Source organism: Aotus nancymaae, unplaced genomic scaffold (assembly GCF_030222135.1).
Source record: "Aotus nancymaae isolate 86718 unplaced genomic scaffold, 86718_ANA_hifiasm-v0.15.2.pri h1tg000040l, whole genome shotgun sequence".
Taxonomy (NCBI): Eukaryota; Metazoa; Chordata; class Mammalia; order Primates; family Aotidae; genus Aotus; species Aotus nancymaae.
The window spans coordinates 52801362-52820019 of NW_026988454.1; the positions used below are offsets into that span (position 1 = coordinate 52801362).

The following is an 18658-nucleotide window of genomic DNA, read 5'->3' on the forward strand; positions in this document are numbered from 1 at the left end:
ACTTACCAGTGCTTCCTGAAAAGGTACAAGTTATACTTTATTTTGTCACAGGTTACACCTATGTTTGTTATTAACCATATGTTTGGGGTGTGTGTGTGTGTGTGTGTGTAGCAATAGCCCATAGCTTTCATCATATTTTCTAATGGATCTCTGCCCCTCAAAGTGTTAAGAAATCAGAAATTTTCATCATTGTTCTTGTTTGGTATCACATTGATTAATAGCGCTTGTAATTTGTCCAAACTTGGTCCGTTTGTGCTACTGTGACATAGAACCTGAGACTGATTAATTTATAATGAACAGGAATTTATTGAATCATGGTTTTGGAGGCTGGGAAGTCCATGATCAAGGGGTCAGCATATTGCAGGGATCTTCTTGCCATATCATCAGAGGTGGAAAGCAGAAGGGCAAGAGAAGGCAAGACAGAGAGCAGGAGATTGAACTGGCAGCCTCAAGCCCTTTTATAAGGAACATTAATCTATTCACAAAGGTGGAGCCCTTGTGACCTAAACACCTCGTGTTAGGCACCACTTCCCAAAATTGTAGCATTGGGGATTAAGTTTCCAACACGTGCTTTTTGGGAAACAGTTTCAAACCATAGCAACTATTTACTATTTAAAGAGTTGTTTCTGTGAGAATATGTGTTCCATCTGTCAGGCAACTGACTTCCCAGGAGAAATGGTGGAAAACTTCCCATTTGTAAGAAACCAGGGATTGCTGTTCTGTCAGGGATACCTCATGAATGTGAACAGAGTATGGAGCATGAGAGTTTCACACTACCCAATCTTATACTCCCCTTTCCTGCACTCCATGTTCAGCATTTGATTTCAAGTCTCAAGGATTCAGCTCCCATAGTCACCATCCTGGCAAATAAGGATTCTCAACGGCAAGCAGTACAACTTCCTTTAAAGGACAGTTATTTCCATGAACTGCCAAGAGTATGCTTTCAGCTTGAAAAGCCATGTCTCATTCAATAAAAATGCCTACCATTATCATAACAAAGGAGGAGTTTTGCCTCTAAAACTATAGTTTTTTACTAAAAGTTTATTATAGTGAAATTTTAGTGCTAATTAGTTTTTAAACTTTGTGTTGCATTCTCCTTGTTGTATACAAAAGGATATCTGTAAAATATGTTAACTTTTGAGGCCCAATAATAAATTCAGTTTATTTTTAAGACAAAACATTCTAATCTCCTTTCTCTAACAATGACCCACTCAGTTCACCAGGAAGGAACACATTATCTGACATGAATGCTTTCCAAAAATTAGCCCCAAAATGACTATTCAAGGAGCACTGTAAATTTTTAATTTTTTTTTTTCTTAATAGACAGGGTCCTGCTCTGTCAGCCAGGCTAGAGGGCAGTGGCATGCATCATAGCTCACTGTTGCCTCCACCTCCCTGGCTCAAGCCATCCTCATACCTCCCACCTCCAGAGTAGCTGGGACTATAGGCACACACCACCACACTCAGCTAATTTTTGTATTTTCTGTAGAGATGGAGTTTTGCCATGTTGCCAGGCTTGTCTCAAATTCCTGAGACAAGCCATCCACTTCGGCCTCCCAAAGTGCTAGGATTACAGGCATAAGCCACCATGGCCAGCCAATTTTTAATCTGTATGTGTATATTTTCTTATCAGGCATCCAAACTGAATTGATAAGCCTTTTCCTCAAATGAGACTTCTGCATGCTCACATTGGGGTTACCTGCTACACACGCTATGGAGAAGTTGCAGCAGACTTTCTGACATTCCAGCCTGGGGTCTCTGTTGTTTGCCAATTACCATTTTATTGTACTTGCTTGTCGCAAAACACATTTACATATGTCTGATCACCATGCCAAATTCACCTCCATCCCATCCAGGAACACACACCTAGAACCAAGAAAGACTTTTAGTATACCCATAATCCAAATAGTGCACGTTGTATTCAATAGGTAACTTTTCATCACTCATCCCCCTTTCCATCCTCCATACTTCTGAGACTCCAATGTCCCTTATACCACTCTGTACGCCCTTGTATACCATAGCTTAGCTCCCACTTATAGGTGAGAACACGTGATATTTGGTTTTCCTTTCCTGAGTAACTTCACTTTGGATAATAGCCTCCAGTTATATCCAAGTTACTGCAAAAGGCATTATTTCATTATTTTTCAGGACTAAGTACTATCCCATGGTGTTTATATACTACATTTTCTTTATCCAGTTTTTGATTGAAAGGCACTTAGGTTGATTCCATCCTCTTTGCAATTGTGAATTGTGTATTGTTTCCCATTATTCCACTGAAATAAGTATGCAGGAAAAAATATTTGCAGTACTGCATATGTAATTAGGCTGGGCAATTTTTTTTTCACTTTAAAAAAAAAATAGACTTTAGTACACATGAAACTGGTGTAGAAAAACTGATTATTAATTAGAAAGTGATACAATATTTAACCCTTTCCTTAGGTCTTTAATTTATCATTTAAAGTTGCATGCCAGGTTAAAGTCATGAAAAACTGAAAATGTAAAAATGCATGGTTACTTTATACAATCATGCACTACACAGACATTTTAGTCAACAGATGGCATATACAACTATGGTCCCATAAGATTACAATAGAGCTGAAAAAATTCTATTGCCTAGTGACATTATAGCTGTCATAATGTCAGCTTATATAGCACACAACACATTACTCAGGTGTTCGCGATAATGCTGGTATAAACAAACCTACTGTACTGCCAGTCGTATAAAATATAGCACATCACATACAATTTTGTGCAGTAAACAATACATGGTAATAATAATAAATGACTATATAACTAGTTTATGTAACAATACTTTTTATTGTTCCTTTAGTGTATACTTTTTTACTTATTAAAAAAAGGTAACTATAAAATAGTCTCTGGCAGGTGCTTGAAGAGATATTCCAGAAGAAGGCTTGTTTTCATAGGCGACGACAGCTCCATGCGTATCACTGCCCCTGAAGACCTTCTGGTGGGACAAGACACAGAAGTAGAAGATAGTGATATTGATGATTCTGAGGTAGGTCTCAGCTAATGTGTGTGTTTGTGTTAGTTTTTAACAAAAATTAAACCTTTAAAAAGTAAAAAATAAGATGAAAATTTCAAAAACAGAAAATAGCTTAGAGAATAAGAATATAAAAAAGAAAGTACTTTTGTTCAGCTGTATGATGTGTTTGTGTCTTAAGCTCAGTGTTATGAGTCAAAACATTTTTTAAAAACAGGTTATAACATAAAATGTTAGAGTAAGCTAAAATTAATTTATTATTGTTGAAGGAAGAAAAATTTTAAATAATTTTAATGTAGCCTAATCGTACAGTGTTTATAAGGCCTATGCCAGTGTATAATAATGTCCTAGGCCTTCATATTCACTCTCCACTCATTCATTCATTCACTCACCCAGAGCAACTGACAGTCCTGTAAACTTCATCCATGGCAAATACCCTGTGCAGTTGTGCCATTTTTTTAAATCTTTTATACCATATTTGTACTGTACCTTTTATATGTTTAGATAAGTTTAGATACATAAATATTTGGCTATAGTGTTCAGTACATTAACATGCTTTACACATTTGCAGCTGAGGAGCAATAGGCTATACCATGTAGCCTAGGTGTGTAGTAGGCTATACCACCTAGGCTTGTGTAAGTACACTGTATGATGTTCGCACAATGAAGAAATCACCTAACGATGCATTTCTTGGAATGTAGCCCCATCGTTAAGTGACGCGTGACTATACTATTACAGCATTCTTCCTGAAGTGTGTCGGAAAGTTAATTGCATACTCTGCTGTGCTTGTTAAAAATGGGTAGTGCACAGCCTCCTTGAGATGCTCAAGGTGAATAAGAAACTGAGAGTACTGCCAGGAATCTGCATTTTAACAAGCACTGAAGGTGACTATTATGCACAGTATATTTGACTACCACTTATGCCATCCTGATGTTCAGATTACATTCTCTTATTTGTAGCTACAAGAGAATAGACTACAAGTATGCTTTGCCACCTGCCATTGCACCCAGTCTCACCCTAAGGCATTTCAATGTCCTCGTCTTTCAGAACGGCATCACTGCACCCCTTCATTTCTTACCACTGATTTGCCTCTTAACCAAGAGCCCTTCTTAAAGGGCAAGTACTGAATAGCTTGACTTCTCCTTCCGTGCCAAGTAACCCCAACTTATTCAAAAGTTGGCATGAGGCAATGGGTAAGGGTTCAGGCTGCAGCACCATACTCCCTGGCTTCAAAATTCTGCCCTGTCATTGACTAGGGGTCTTGCTTTGCAAAAGTTTTGCTATATTTTTTTTTCTTTTCCATAAAATGAAAAAGTGGGATCTACTCATCAGAATAATTTTGAGGATGTAGTGGGTTAACGCATGCAAAATGCTTCGTACTGGGCCCAGTATACAGGCAACCCTTGGGGAATCTGAGAATCACCATGACCTTACCCTGGTCCTCCTAAAGAGCATGAATTAAGAATGGGTTTTTCTAGAGACATGTTAGAGAGAACTACTCCCCAGTATGCAGGACTGGTGCCTCTCAAATCATGTGCCATAAATAAAGACTACTTACAAAGTGAGGTAATTGCTGCAGCTTCTTCTCTCAAAGAATTTGCAGCAGTATGATAATGTAACTTAACACTAAACCAGAATTTTAGTATCTGGAAAGCAATGTAATTGTGTAGATGAAACATAATGCCTCAATGTAGTGGACTACAATCTAGGAAAGGTTAAGGAAAGAAAAGGAGGGCAATAAGAGAGAATAATAAAATGAAAGTATCACCCCCAGGAAAAGCTATGTGTGTGTGCATGCACATGTGCTTATCTTTTTTTTTTTTTTCTATCTGGCTGAATTGAGGCCACTGTTATCTAGAACATGGAATTCCTGCCTCCCTCAATATACCTTGTCCTTAGTAGTCACATCTGTATTCCCTAGCATAGCAGCTAACAGAGAGTGTAAATCTTTTGTCAAACTTTAGAAGAATTTGCAGTTATCCATATCACATTTTAGTTCTGCAATGTAGGTGTAATTTATATTTATGAAATCATTGATTCTGTTGGTAATTTGTTTTTGGACTTGATTGTATACATTCACATCTAAATCCATGTGCTCTGCAATGAATTTAGTACAACTTTACATCAGACATAATGTGTTACATTTCTGCCATTCAGATTAAAACAGCACAGGAACTTGAATAATTGATTTGTTCATTATTAACCCTGTTTCTATCTTTTAGAAAATCCTCAGAATTATTTCTGTAATGATTGATGAATGAGTGCAATGAGTGGCAAACATCTCAAATAGGAAGAACATTTTTTAATAAAAAGGAAGATAACCAAAGTTACATATAAAAGTGATTAGCATATTATTTTGAGATTGAGTGTATGGGAAGCACTTATTATCTCTATGCAACATGTATATGCTAATCTGCTTAAGAATGAATACTCTGCAAGAAGGTCCTGCTTCCTGAGAGTGTTTTTTGAAACACAGAAACATATAGAATCAAAATTATAATGCCTCATGATGTTTGCCAAATTTAAAAAAATTCATAGAATGTGATGAAGAAAAAATAAAGGTAGTAACTCCATGCAATACAGAAAATTAGCAGAGTCCTGCTGGATGATTTGATGCTAATGTGAATCCCAAAAGAGGAGGAAAGGTACTTCTTCTTCTGGGTAAAATTATTACACCATCACAGCTCAATGCTCTTGCTGTAACAGCTAGATAAAATCTGGAAAATTGTAAAATCATATTTTAAAAAATGAGAGAGCTGTAGAAACAATGTGGACTGCATACATTGAAATTTGCTTTGAAGGGCAGAATCACATTTTCTGTAGTTTTTAGAGCACCAGAGACAGAAATCTGACATGTTCTCAGTGGTCTCAGGCTTTGCACAATAAACAGATGGATTGAGTCTTTCTAAAACTAAAACTTAGCCCTGACTCAACTCATTTTCTGATTTAATTGAGGTTCTCATCTCTCCATCTGTCTGCCTGACTGAAAGAAAGAAAAAACAAAAAAGAGTTTGGGGAGCATTTTACTGCTATAAGAAATCATCTTTTATACTATGCTGGGTATGTAAATTAACAAATGATGGAAACATGAATATATATATATATGGAAAAAGAGAGAGAGAGATGGAGAGAGAGAGAGAGAAGTCAAAGAAAGATAACAAAAAAGGCAGAAGGAATATTTGAAAAGATAATTGGTGAAAAATTTTCAAAACTGGAAAATACTTTAATCTACACTTACAAAAAGCTCTGCAAACTCCATGAAAGAAAAGTATAAAGAACACACACAGGTATAGCATAATCAAAACACTAGCAAAAAGGACAATCAGAAGGAAAATAAGTCATATTACTTCTAAAAGGGGCAAGCATACAGAAAGACAGCTGACTTCTCAGCAGACACGGTCAAACCAGAAGGCAGTGAAATGGCATCTTTAAAGTACGAAAAGAAAAAATACCCTGCTAATGCAGAATTCTATGCTCATTCTGAATATATCACTTAAAAATAAAGGCAGAATGGAAGATTTTTAGACAAATGTTAACTTAGTAGGAATATTAAATGGAAATTTTCTTTTTTTTTTTTGAAACAGAGTCTCGCTCTGTCACCAGGCGCCAGACTGGAGTACAGCGGCGCAATCCCGGCTCACTACAACCTCCTCCTCCCAGGTTCAAGCAATTCTCCTGCCTCAGCCTCCCGAGTAGCTGGGACTACAGTCGTGCGCCACCATGCCCAGCTAATTTTTATATTTTAGTAGTGACAGGGTTTCACTATGTTGGCCAGGATGGTCTCGATCTCTTGACCTCGTGATCCGCCCGCCTTGGCCTCCCAAAGTGCTGGGATTACAGGCGTGAGCCACCGCATCCAGCCTAAATGGAAATTTTTACCAAACTTCTATATTAGATTCAGGGGCACATGTGCAAGTTTGTTATATAAGTAAACTTGTGTCACAGGGGGTTGTTGTACAGATTGTTTCGTCACCTAGGTACTAAACCTAGTATCCAATAGTTACTAAATGGAGATTTTAAGCAGAGGGAAAAACTTTCCTAGGGAGAACCACAAAAATTCAGGAACAAAATGAAAGGCAAAAGAAAGAGTAAATTAGTAGGTAAATATTTTTAAAGTAAAATGTATAAATATGTTTAAAATGAATTTCAAAATTACTACAGATAAATAGGATATTTAAAATCCATAATTAATCCAAAAAATGAGAAGAATAAAGAACAAATAACAGAAATAAAATGAAAGATAACAATCAAACAAGAAAATGATAGGTATAGGCCAAAGCATATCAAATATAAACCAGCCAAAGACTCCAATTAAAAGACAAGGAATTTCAGACTGGATTAATAAAGAACCAACAGACAGTCAAGAAGTTATATTTGACTTCAAAGGCCTAAACTGTGTCTTTCATGTCCACTAAAAATCTGATTAAAAGTATGATTAATTTTTTACTTGTGTCTGTATCATATGAACATAAATACTAACTTTGCCCTAGGTATCTATAATTGTCATTTTTGATATTAACTTAATATCACCATGGATTCCTCAAATTCAGTTGTTTCCATAAGGGCAAGTAACTCTAAATCTTATTATACAAACATTCATGTTATAACCAGAACACAATGGCTAAATATTTGTTGCATGTACTTTAAAGTTTATTATAAAATATAAATGAGTCCAGAAAGATGTTAACTCATCTCTGGTTTTGCATGCCCAGACTCAGTGTCAGGTGCAGAATGGACTCTCATGGCTGTCTTGTGTCTACTAAATATTTTAGCAAGTTATATAATATGCAGAGTGTCTAACAAAAGTATATATAAAGTATAAAGTATGTTTGATTTTTTTAACTAAATTATATTTTAGCATGCAGATAACAGAGCTGCTACCTTCTGATCCAAATGGTCTGTAGAATTCGTGTCCCTTACAGTGGTCACTTGAAGTCAATATTTATTTACGCATCTAGTAAAATGTTTGATTTTTTGTGAATGTCTATCATGTTAGAATTAATCTTGTAAATAATGTTTTGTAAAAAACAAAAATGTGTTGTAAATAATCTGATATTCTGTGGTTTATTTTCATGTTAGAGTTTGTACAAACAGTTCAGTAATAAAGGATCCTCAAACTTAAAAGAAATAAAGTCCCAAGTATATGCTGTTTACATGAGATTACATCTGAATATTAAGAACATAGACAGTGCCGAGCACAGTGGCTCACGCCTGTAATCCCAGCACTTTGGGAGGCCGAGGCAGGTGGATCACGAGGTCAAGAGATCGAGACCATCCTGGTCAACAAGGTGAAACCCCGTCTCTACTAAAAATGCAAAAAATTGGCTGGGCATGGTGGCACGTGCCTGTAATCCCAGCTACTCAGGAGGCTGAGGCAGGAGAATTGCCTGAACCCAGGAGGCGGAGGTTGCGGTGAGCCGAGATCGCGCCATTGCACTCCAGCCTGGGTAACAAGAGCGAAACTCCATCTCAAAAAAAAAAAAAAAAAAAAAGAACATAGACAGTTCAAAAGTAAAAGAATGAAAAAGAAAGCTATTAAATTAACATCAGACACATTAAACTTTAAAGGCAAGGCAAGAAATATTACTAAAGATAGAGAATAGCATTTTATAATTAAAGAGTTAATTCAATAGAAATATTAAAATCCCAGAAAAAAATCCATAAATGCATTTCATTTAATAATTAGAAGGTACATTTTGATTTTATGAGATATGATGGCTGCAGAAACCGGGTAGCTAAGAATTCAGAAATGAATGAAGGTGAATAGGAACAGGGAATGTAGCCTCTGTGTTGAGTTTAGATGAGAAGGAAAAAATATAAATCAAGAATCGGGCTGGGCACGATGGCTCACACCTGTAATCCTAACACTTTGGGAGGCTGAAGTGGGCAGATCACCTAAGATCAAGAGTTCAAAACCAGCCCGGCCAACATGGTGAAACCCTGTCTCTACTAACAACACAAAAATTAGCCAGATGTGGTGGCATGCACCTGTAATCCCAGCTACTCAGGGAGGCTGAGGCATGAAAATAGCTTGAACCTAGGAGGCAGAAGTTGCAGTGAGTTGAGATCGTGCCACTGTACTCCAGCCTGGAAGACAGAACAAGACTCTGTCAAAAAAAAAGAAAATAGAAAAAAAAGATAAGTCAAAAGTCACTGAATGTGAAGGTCTAAAGAGAGAGACTTGAGTGTCAGTTAAATTCACATGGAAGTCTTTAGTATTTTTTGAAAAAAAAATGTTGCTAGTGCATAGCATATTGTCATCTGTGTTGTGCTATCTGCAGGAGTAAGTTTATAACATTACAAAGCACATTTAAGGGACCCACCTTGTCCACTCACACTGTATGATTTTGTACAACTCATTGATCCTTTGAGCCTCAATTTCTACTATTTGAAAATGAAAAGATTAACATTGACTTTATAGGGTTATAATAAAAAGTAAATATAAGTTTTACAGGAAAGTGCTTTGTAAAAATTAGAAGCATCACTTTATAAAATTACAAGATAAATGCAGCTTACAAACTAAAGAGACACAATAAAGTGCAATGAAGAAGGTATTTGAAATTCTATTCCCTTTAGAACTTTAAAAAAAAATTAATTTTTTGATATATGCTTAAGACAATGTTTATATTTTCTTGCTGTCCTGGCACTTTGTCTATGAAACATAAATTTGACATGATCCTGGAATATCCAAGAATTCTTCATGCACCACTATTGGCATTTGCATTTTTAGGTGTGCCTAGGATGTCAGAGTGTGCTCCACCAGGCAAACACCATCTCCCATCACTGTGATTTGCCTGCCAATTAGAGACATTTTAGTCTGGAAATCCCATGAGTTCTAATATGGTAATTATTGAGCTTGTGCAGGAAGATTACAGAACAAAACAAAATAGAAATAGATTCCTGTTTAGTATTACCTTGTCACAGAAAATAACAGTAAATACCACAACTATACTTCAGTTGATGACAGGAGCTAAGCAAGAACTGCAGTAGGGACGTTACTTGGTAGATACAGGACCCAAGACATAAAACACTAACATTTCTGCTCTATAAAATATTAAATCCTGGATCACATCTTCCTGACATTTTCAGCAAATGCAGAGACACTTGAGAAGAGGACAGAGCATGACGGTATAAATTAAAAAGCAAGGGACAATCCTGGCTGATGGGAAAGTCATTTCTCCACTATGTTCTTGTCTTACAGAGTTCAGGAAATGCTTGCTGTGGTTAATGATGCCAGTGGTGGTGCCATCATTTCCTTGGGGGAATGGTTAACCTCAATTTAAGTTGGCTGCTCCAATTCTTCAACATCCCATGCTGTGTAATTTCTATGAAAGCTCAGACATTTCTAACGGACAAATATCCTTCTTTATTCAAATATGGTTCTAGATTCAAAGGAAAAACACAGAGTAGGAAAAAACCACATCAGCAGGAAAGATGCTGAGCACACTGATCTAAGAATTAGAAGTCAAAAGTTCTAAAAAAAATAAAAACGTGGCTTTTGATGTACTTGATAAAAATCACATAATCTTTCTGCACCTCAATATTCCCAACTCTAAGTTTTTAACTCACACTACAGGGTGATAGACTAGAATGTGGTTTATGGGTTACCTTAACTAAACAAACTAAATAGCCTAGAATTCGTTTACCTGAAAAGTTCGGGTTAAGGTCAGCCACACACAAAAATTTGTATGTGATGTGGGAGGCAGATGTAAAAAAGCAGCCATTGCACTATGAGGGATGAAATGGTTTGAATTGTTTGGAAGATTAGTGTATGTCTTCACTTTGATGCTCCATGTGCATCTCTCCTTCCTGTTGATCAGATATATAAATATATATATATATTATATATATATATTATATATATATATGATCTGAATATATATAAGCACACTCAGACCAACAAAAGTTGCTTTACTGAGTTGTTAAGAGCCAATGACTTTCATGGACTTCTGCACCAGTTCTACTCCAGCACCCAGATAGTCCTAGCTTTTTGCAAGATGCGAGTCATTCATCAACAATAGGATTAGAGATTTTCCTTCTGATTCTTTTCAGACATTTATTTATTTATTTATTCACTTGTTTTTGAGACAGAGTCTCACTCTGTCACCCAGGCTGGAGTGCTGTGGCGCAATCTCGGCTCACTGCAAACTCCGCCTCCCGGGTTCAAACAATTCTCCTGCCTCAGCCTCCCAAGTAGCTGGGATTACAGACGTGTACCACCACACCTGGCTAACTTTTGTATTTTTAGTAGAGACGAGGTTTCACCATATTGGTCAGCCTGGTCTTGAACTCCTGACCTTGTGATCTGCCCGCCTCAGCCTCCCAAAGTGCTGGCATAAGCCACCGTGCCTGGCCTCAGACCTTCATTTTTCTGATCCTTCAACAATTGTTTGAGGTTTATTTTGTACAATAATTTTAAAATTCCATAATATTCATAGTGAACTTCCTCCTATGATTGAACCCTAGCTGACACAAGAGGATAAAATAAAATAACAGTACATATGGACAAAACAAATAAAATAACAATTTCAAAATAGCAGGTCTGACTCCATTATTTTCATGACTTGGAGCAAGAATAAAAATTAACGTCTGCATACATACCATATTACTAAATATATGTAAATTAGAAATTAAACTAATGCCTCCAAGTAAATTATACTCTATTTTTCTACTTAGCTCAGTCTGCTATAACAAAATACCAAAGACTAGGTGGCTTAAATTACAGACATTTACTTCTCACAGTTCTGGAGGGGGAGACATCCGAGATCAAGGTGTCTACAGATACCATTCTTGGTGAGGGCTGTCTTCCCGACTTCAGCTGTCTTCCTGATGTATTGTCACGTGGCAGACAGAAAAAGCTCTGGTGTCTCTTCCTCTTCTTATAAGAGCACTAGTCCTATCAAGGGACTTCACCCTCATGACCTCCTTTGAACCCAATTACTTCCCAAAGGCTCCACATCTTAATACCATCAGATTGAGGGTTAGGAGTTCAATTTGTAAACTAAACTCTGTAGGGGGGACACCAATACTCAGCCCCATAACACCTGCCTTGTAAAAACCGTATCTTCAAATTTATAAAACTGAAAAATGTGCCTAAGGTTATGATTTTAATGTGGCTTAAATGCCAAATTAGACAACTTTTTTGAGTTATGATAGTTATTAGACAGATTTTTATTAATCTCAATTTGAAGAAATTCTGCAGAGGCAGTAGTAACTGAAATTGCAATTAAAATCTTAAAGCTATAGTTAAATTAAAAAATAAATTATAAATTTTACATATCACTTTCAAACATCATAATGGGGACAAACAATACATTGTACTTATGCAGAAAACATTACAAAACATTTTAATTTCATCACATAATTTACTATTACTAGTATCATAATTTTCACTGTCTCTAAAAGTATGAATTAGTTTCTACTATAATGTGAACAGTAATGTAAATTGTAGCAACCTAGTTAATACTTTAAGAGAGTTGTACATATGCAAATTTAATTGCAATATAAATTTTTTGATAATCCAAAATATTCCTTAGTTTTTGTCTGCAACTATTACAAATATCAGACTAAATTGCTTACGTTTCTGAGTAGGATGGTATAGTTTGTGTCAGATAGACCAAAGCTCCAATTAGGAAAAATAGGCAAGCCAGATAAATACAAAGAGCTTCTATCTAAAGCTATCAGACAGCAATGGAAGCAATGAGGACTAGAGAGGCTAAAATTCTGGATGGGAAGGAATCCCGGAGAGGCAGCTAACTTATTTTTAGCCACTTTTTCCCGAGAGCACTTGCTGGTTTGATACAGGCAAAGCTGGCAATGGAAGCTTGGTGGTTTCCACCAAGGTGTCCACTGGGATCCCACTGGGATAGCAAAATTGGGACACTTTTTGATGGTCTTCTGGTTCTGCAGTGCTGCAAGATAGAGACAGAGAGAGAGAGAGACAGAGAGAAGAAGGAAGAAAGGGAGGGAGGGAGGAAGGGAGAAAGAGAGAGGGAAAGAAAGAAAGAGAAAAAGAAAGGAAGGAAGGAAGGAAGGGAAAAAAAGAAAAGAAAAGAAAGTAGAGACCTGAAGCACTTCAAGCACACAGACTGTATCCCCTTCAAGAGATTTGTTGAATGCTAAAGGTGTTTTGAAGCCTCATACCTAAAGGAGATTTATTGTAAACTCTCCCTCCTGAGATTAGGAATGAGACAAAGATCACCATATTTCTTCAATATTGCACCAGAGATTCAAGCAACTACAATAAAATAAAAAAAGAAATAAAAGAAGTATTGAAAAGAAATAAAGCTGTCATTATTCATATATGAAGTTTGTGTGATTATAGTAAATCAAAAGAATCTACAAATTATGATAATAATTAGTAATCATTATATGCATGATCAATAAACAAAAATCAATCATATTTCTATATACCAATGTATCCATTAATGTTTGCTGTACGAAAGCCTTCCTAAAACTTAGTGATCAAGAAACAATAACCACCTGTTTACTTCACAATTCTTAACATCTACAATTTGGTCTGGGATCATCTGAGCAGTTCTTGCCTTGGCTCAGCTCTCCAGAAGTGGGCAGCTTCCGGACAGCTGAGGTTTGGCTGGCTTCGGATGGTCCTAACGGAGATGATTCACTTCTATTCAAGCTGACTGCTCATCCTCCAACAGGCCACTCTGGATTCATTCACACAGAAGCCAGGAAGTATTATGAGAAGATCATTTTTTTGTGTGCATTTTGTCATTGTCATGGAGTCATCTTTCAATTCAGTGTTAGACGGCAGAAGATATAGGAGAGGCTTCTTTTTCCTTGGGGCCTAAATGATGTTCGTCACAATAGACATTAAGGGTCATGGGTCATGAGTGACAGATCCCAAGTGACAGATGGTTAATGTATTTTATATTCTATGAATATCTGTGTTTGTGAAATACTGGCTCTCTGAATACGGGGGCCAGGGTAGGGACTGCCTTTTCCCAGGTTTGGATTCTGTTAGAACTTAACTGAAATATTTGATGATAGACTAAGATATTTGTTTCTTTAATTATCACTACTACCTTTACCTATTGCTTCTTAATATTTATTCTCATTTTTAGGGGATTTTTCTCATAAAAATATATTTGTTTGACATTAGCATCAGATTGTAACTTAGCGAGTTTAAATTCTATTAAAAGAAAAGAAAATAAAGAGAAAGAAAATTTGACTCTAAATAACTATTGATCTGGTTTAAATCCATTGATTTGCAGAAATCTATTTTGATTAACTGTACCCCACTTCTGTACCCTCTACAATACATTTTTTAGAAAGGTCTAACCTGAGGTCTTTTAGTAACCTATGCTGATTCTTAAGTGTCACATTTAGGACCCCAACAGAGAACAAACACTATCCATGGCAAATTCACTGTTAACTAGATGTGTTTGCAAATTGGAAATCTGTTTATCAAGGGAGTAAATTCACTGAGGGCTTCAGTATGAAAAAGTATCCTTGAGAAGAGAGCTAGATTCAGAGGAGTGTCACTAATTACTGCTCCCACAGGCCTGTGCTCACCCAGATCACCACAGAAAAGCAGCCGGGGCTTTACTTTATATTTATCTGTCAGCCAACTGATATCACTGTGCTCCAGCTCCTCCTACCCAAGGATGGAGGCAGGCCTCTTAAAAGAAACTAGCAGCAGCTCTGTATGCATGATTGCAGCATGCTCTGAGGAGTCTACTGGGTACCCCAGGGAGACCCGGCAAAACAACTGCCAACTCAAAAACAAATGCCTTAGCATGGGGTGGATTGATAAATAGAAAGCAAATAGGTGAAGATGGAAATTTCAACTATCACTATATTAGAGCAAGATGCTCTCTGGGAAACTATACAGTTATTTCTAAGTAAAAGAGGAAATGAACAACTCTATGAACCATGTAATTGTGTACAGGCTATATTAAACATCTTTTAAAAATCAATTTTTAAGTGCCTCAAAGATCATTGGGAATTGAGAAAAAATTCAAAAATAAACATGTCCACCTATTCAAATTTTCTTCTATAACAAAATAGTAGGGGTGATGAATCCATAATAATAATTAGCCTGATTGTTCAAAGGGGACTGAACATAGGAAACATTCAAAATATATCATCTTTGTTAAATTTCTAGCCCTGTGCCACTTAGCAAATGTCTCTGAAATGGAGAGGACAGGCAAAAGACAAGTTAAGCATGTCCTGGGTGTACAAAAGAATTTTTGTGGGAAACATCTGTGTCATCCCACAGGGAAAAAGCCCTGATAGGCATTCATGTATCAAACTGAAGTCCTCAAGGATGTAATGTCTTCCTCTTTAGCATCTTTATTAATTACTTAGCTAAGGGTCAACTGTCAGGCGCTTGTTCATGAAAGAGTGAGTATTTCCATCAAGCTTATTACTCCTGATGTTAGAAAATATGTCGTCTCTTTTCCGCATACCTTTTATTCCCTCAAACACCATATATTTATTCGGTTAACTTTCAGTGAAGTATTATGCTTTAGTAAAACTCCTTGATTGAAATGGGGCAAGGAAAAATATGAAGAGTTGGAATGAAATTATCAAAACTAAATTTTGAATCGATCTATTCCTTTCTGTCTTCTCTGCCACTGCTTCTATGACTGCCATTTTGGTTAATTCTTGCTTGAATCATTGTAAAAGCCTCACATTACCTAGATAGTCTATTAATATTCTTCTAGACTTGCTTCCAGAGATGTTTCGTAAATGTAAACCTGAGTGCTACTCTGCTGCTCAAAACCATTCATTGCTTCCAGTCTTCTCCCCAAACCACACAGGCCCTTCACAATCAAGATTCAATCTTTCTTTTCAGCCTGACCTCTCATCACCCTTTCTTCTTCCCAGTACCACATAGCACCTTTGATTTCATAGCTACATCAACCTTCTGGTTTCTTGGCTTTTCTCCAATATTAGACTGCCCATTTCAGTGTTATCCTGTACAAAGGGAATTATAGACTGCAGATGATTAAAAGTATTTCTTTCACTGAATATTAGCTATGTTTTAGAAAAGATTTAGAAAAGGTTCAACACAGTAGCTCCTGAAGGATATAAGTTATTAATTATGAATTTGACTGCATTATGACTGCTAAGTGAATATAAAAAGTAGCAACAGAATATTTTCTAAAATACTATCATCATACTAATAATTAGTAAATTTTGTGTTTACATGACCAAGCAAAGCTAGTATGCTGAGGAAAGTTATGAAAGAAATTGTTACCATGTTAATCTTTTCACAGATATTTGCAGACAAATAAATGCCCCTTACAAATTTTTATTGTAAATTTATAGATAAAGATTCCAATATAACTAGTTTTATTTTCATCCCTTTAATAGCGAACTTATAGAGACGTAAGGAAATTAAAACTGCTTTAGGGTAATTGAACCATAATTCTCTCTTAATATTATGCTAGCAGTCACCCTGTTTACCACGTGTTACCAACAGTTTATATGTGCAAGTATTACTTACTGTCTCATAAAGAAAATGTTTTATGGCTTCTGTATTGCAGGCAAAAATGCCTTTTCTTAGAATTCTTTTGCATCACAAAAAAACTGTAGTTGAAAAAAAATTCAGAAAACTTAGTAACTGCTCTTCCTTTCACCTCCAAACAAATTGACCCAATTCCAGTTTTAATATTTTCCTGGACAATAAGCAGTTGGTAATGATAAAATAGTTATTAATTTGACTCAACATTAGATATATTTGCAAGTTACTTTAAAACAACAAACCTATTTCAATCTGTGTGATAACTGGAAGTGAACCTGAATTTACATTATTTAAAAATAATTGAACCTTCTTATGAAAGCGACAGTAAATTTAGGGGCGAAGATCATATTTTCAATCCCTGTGGATTGTGGGATTTTAACAAGCGAAGTTATTGTGTATTTTTTTATTTCTGATCCATAGAGAGATGATTTAAAAAGAAAAGACAAGCTTCTTTTAGAACTCTCAAGCAGCTGTGCTCAATGAGAGTTCATTGTTGGGATAATAATAGAAACGGTAAAAAAAATTGGCAGGAATAGCAGAAGTAGATCAAGGGATACATTTGACCTTTGGCTTTTTTCCAATTTAAAATTTGTAGTTTTGATTTTTCTCTAGAGGCCAGAGTGTCCATGACACATGAGAATTGAGCCTGCTGCAAGGGGTGGGCCTGCAGAAAGCCTCTGAGAGATCCTTGACCCAGCCAAGCCCAGGGCTTCTGTAAGGCTGTGTTGATCCCCAGTTATCATGGAGTTCACTTTTAAAGGGGTAGGGGAAATATTTTTCGCTACTTGCAAATTGGAAGTTGGAATTGTGAACATTGAATCTATTGAGCAAAACAAACACTAATTTAGGCTGCAATATAAATTCCTACTAAGTTATAATTTTTCTGGTTGACATTCATTTTCTATATGGGAATTGTTTTAAACCTATTTTAAAAGCCAGTGCAATCACACATCATATCTAATCATGTACCCTGTTTATATTGCCTAACATTGTATAGTATATAATTTATGTTTTGCATAACATTTAAAATTTTTATATCAAAAAGTAAAAGCTTATACTTTCCTATGTCAGTTACCATTTGAAACATTTAACATATATTAACAGTTAATGTTCACAACCATGCTATGACTATGATGTATTTACTATTATCTCAATTTTCCAGATTAAAAAGACAAACAGAGGCATAGAGAAGTTAGTTAATTGACCTGCCCATTTTTACACAGGGAGTAAGGGACAGAGCTGGCACACAAACCCAAGCAGTCTGGTTACAGAGTCTGTATTTTTGTCTCTAAGCTATTTTGTCCCTGATAGCTGTGTACCTGCATGCCATATGTCTATCAGCATTTTTCTAAACAGTACTCTATGATTAGACATTTAGGTTCAAAACTGTGGTTTTCTTTGTTTATTATCTATGCTGAAATCACCTCACCAAAAAAGCTTTTTTTAGTAAGACATAATCTAATCTGAAATTTTTGAATATTAGGAAAAATATTTTCTATTAATTATTGAAGAATGATCTATTATGGTTAATAATAAAAGATTTGTTGAACATAGTAAAATTTTTGAACTTCAGAATGTCGCTTTCTTCCCAAGTTTTGTGTGACTTTATACATCCTATACAAAAAGCAAATAATAAAAAATCACATATTCCTGTGATTAACCCAGGCACACAATTTATTTCAAGATTATTTTGCGTTCTTATTCTGGCTTAAATAAAATCTATTTTTTAAAAGTTCTTTATGACTTAACCCTTAATCTAAGCTAATTCTGTGATTATAGGTATATACTGTAAAAATATTTAGTAGATCTTTTTGCTAGAAGTCTACATAGACATCTAAACAACAAAGGAAAACAAATTACTTATAAGGACTTTTTGAAATACTGTAGGGGATTGCCTCTTTCATCGGATCTGCCTATGGCACTTGCTCTTTTAAGCATTAGATCCATCACCAATATGACAGTAAACATAGAGTCAAAAGGGAAACATCTGGTTTCCACATTAAAAAAAACAGATGATTTTTAAAGTTAGTTACAGAAGAATAATTTTTCTACTACTCACCCAGAGAGTTTTTACAAAATATAACAACAAATCATATTGAAGCCATATAAATTTTTGATATTTTTTATCAGCCCATAGAGAAATGAAAAACAAAACAAAATTGGCT

The 18658-nt window shown here is 35.8% G+C and overlaps 1 long non-coding RNA gene across 3 annotated transcripts in view; it reads right to left on the reverse strand.

The window, feature by feature from the left end:
- Positions 1 to 18658, reverse strand: part of LOC135268339 (uncharacterized) — a 627138-nt gene that overhangs the window by 352168 nt on the left and 256312 nt on the right. For 2 of the 3 annotated variants that reach the window (XR_010336633.1, XR_010336631.1), the window contains one exon: positions 1700 to 1866. This is a non-coding gene — a long non-coding RNA (uncharacterized LOC135268339). The remainder of the gene's footprint in view (positions 1 to 1699; positions 1867 to 18658) is intronic. The other variant, XR_010336632.1, reaches the window with a different exon arrangement.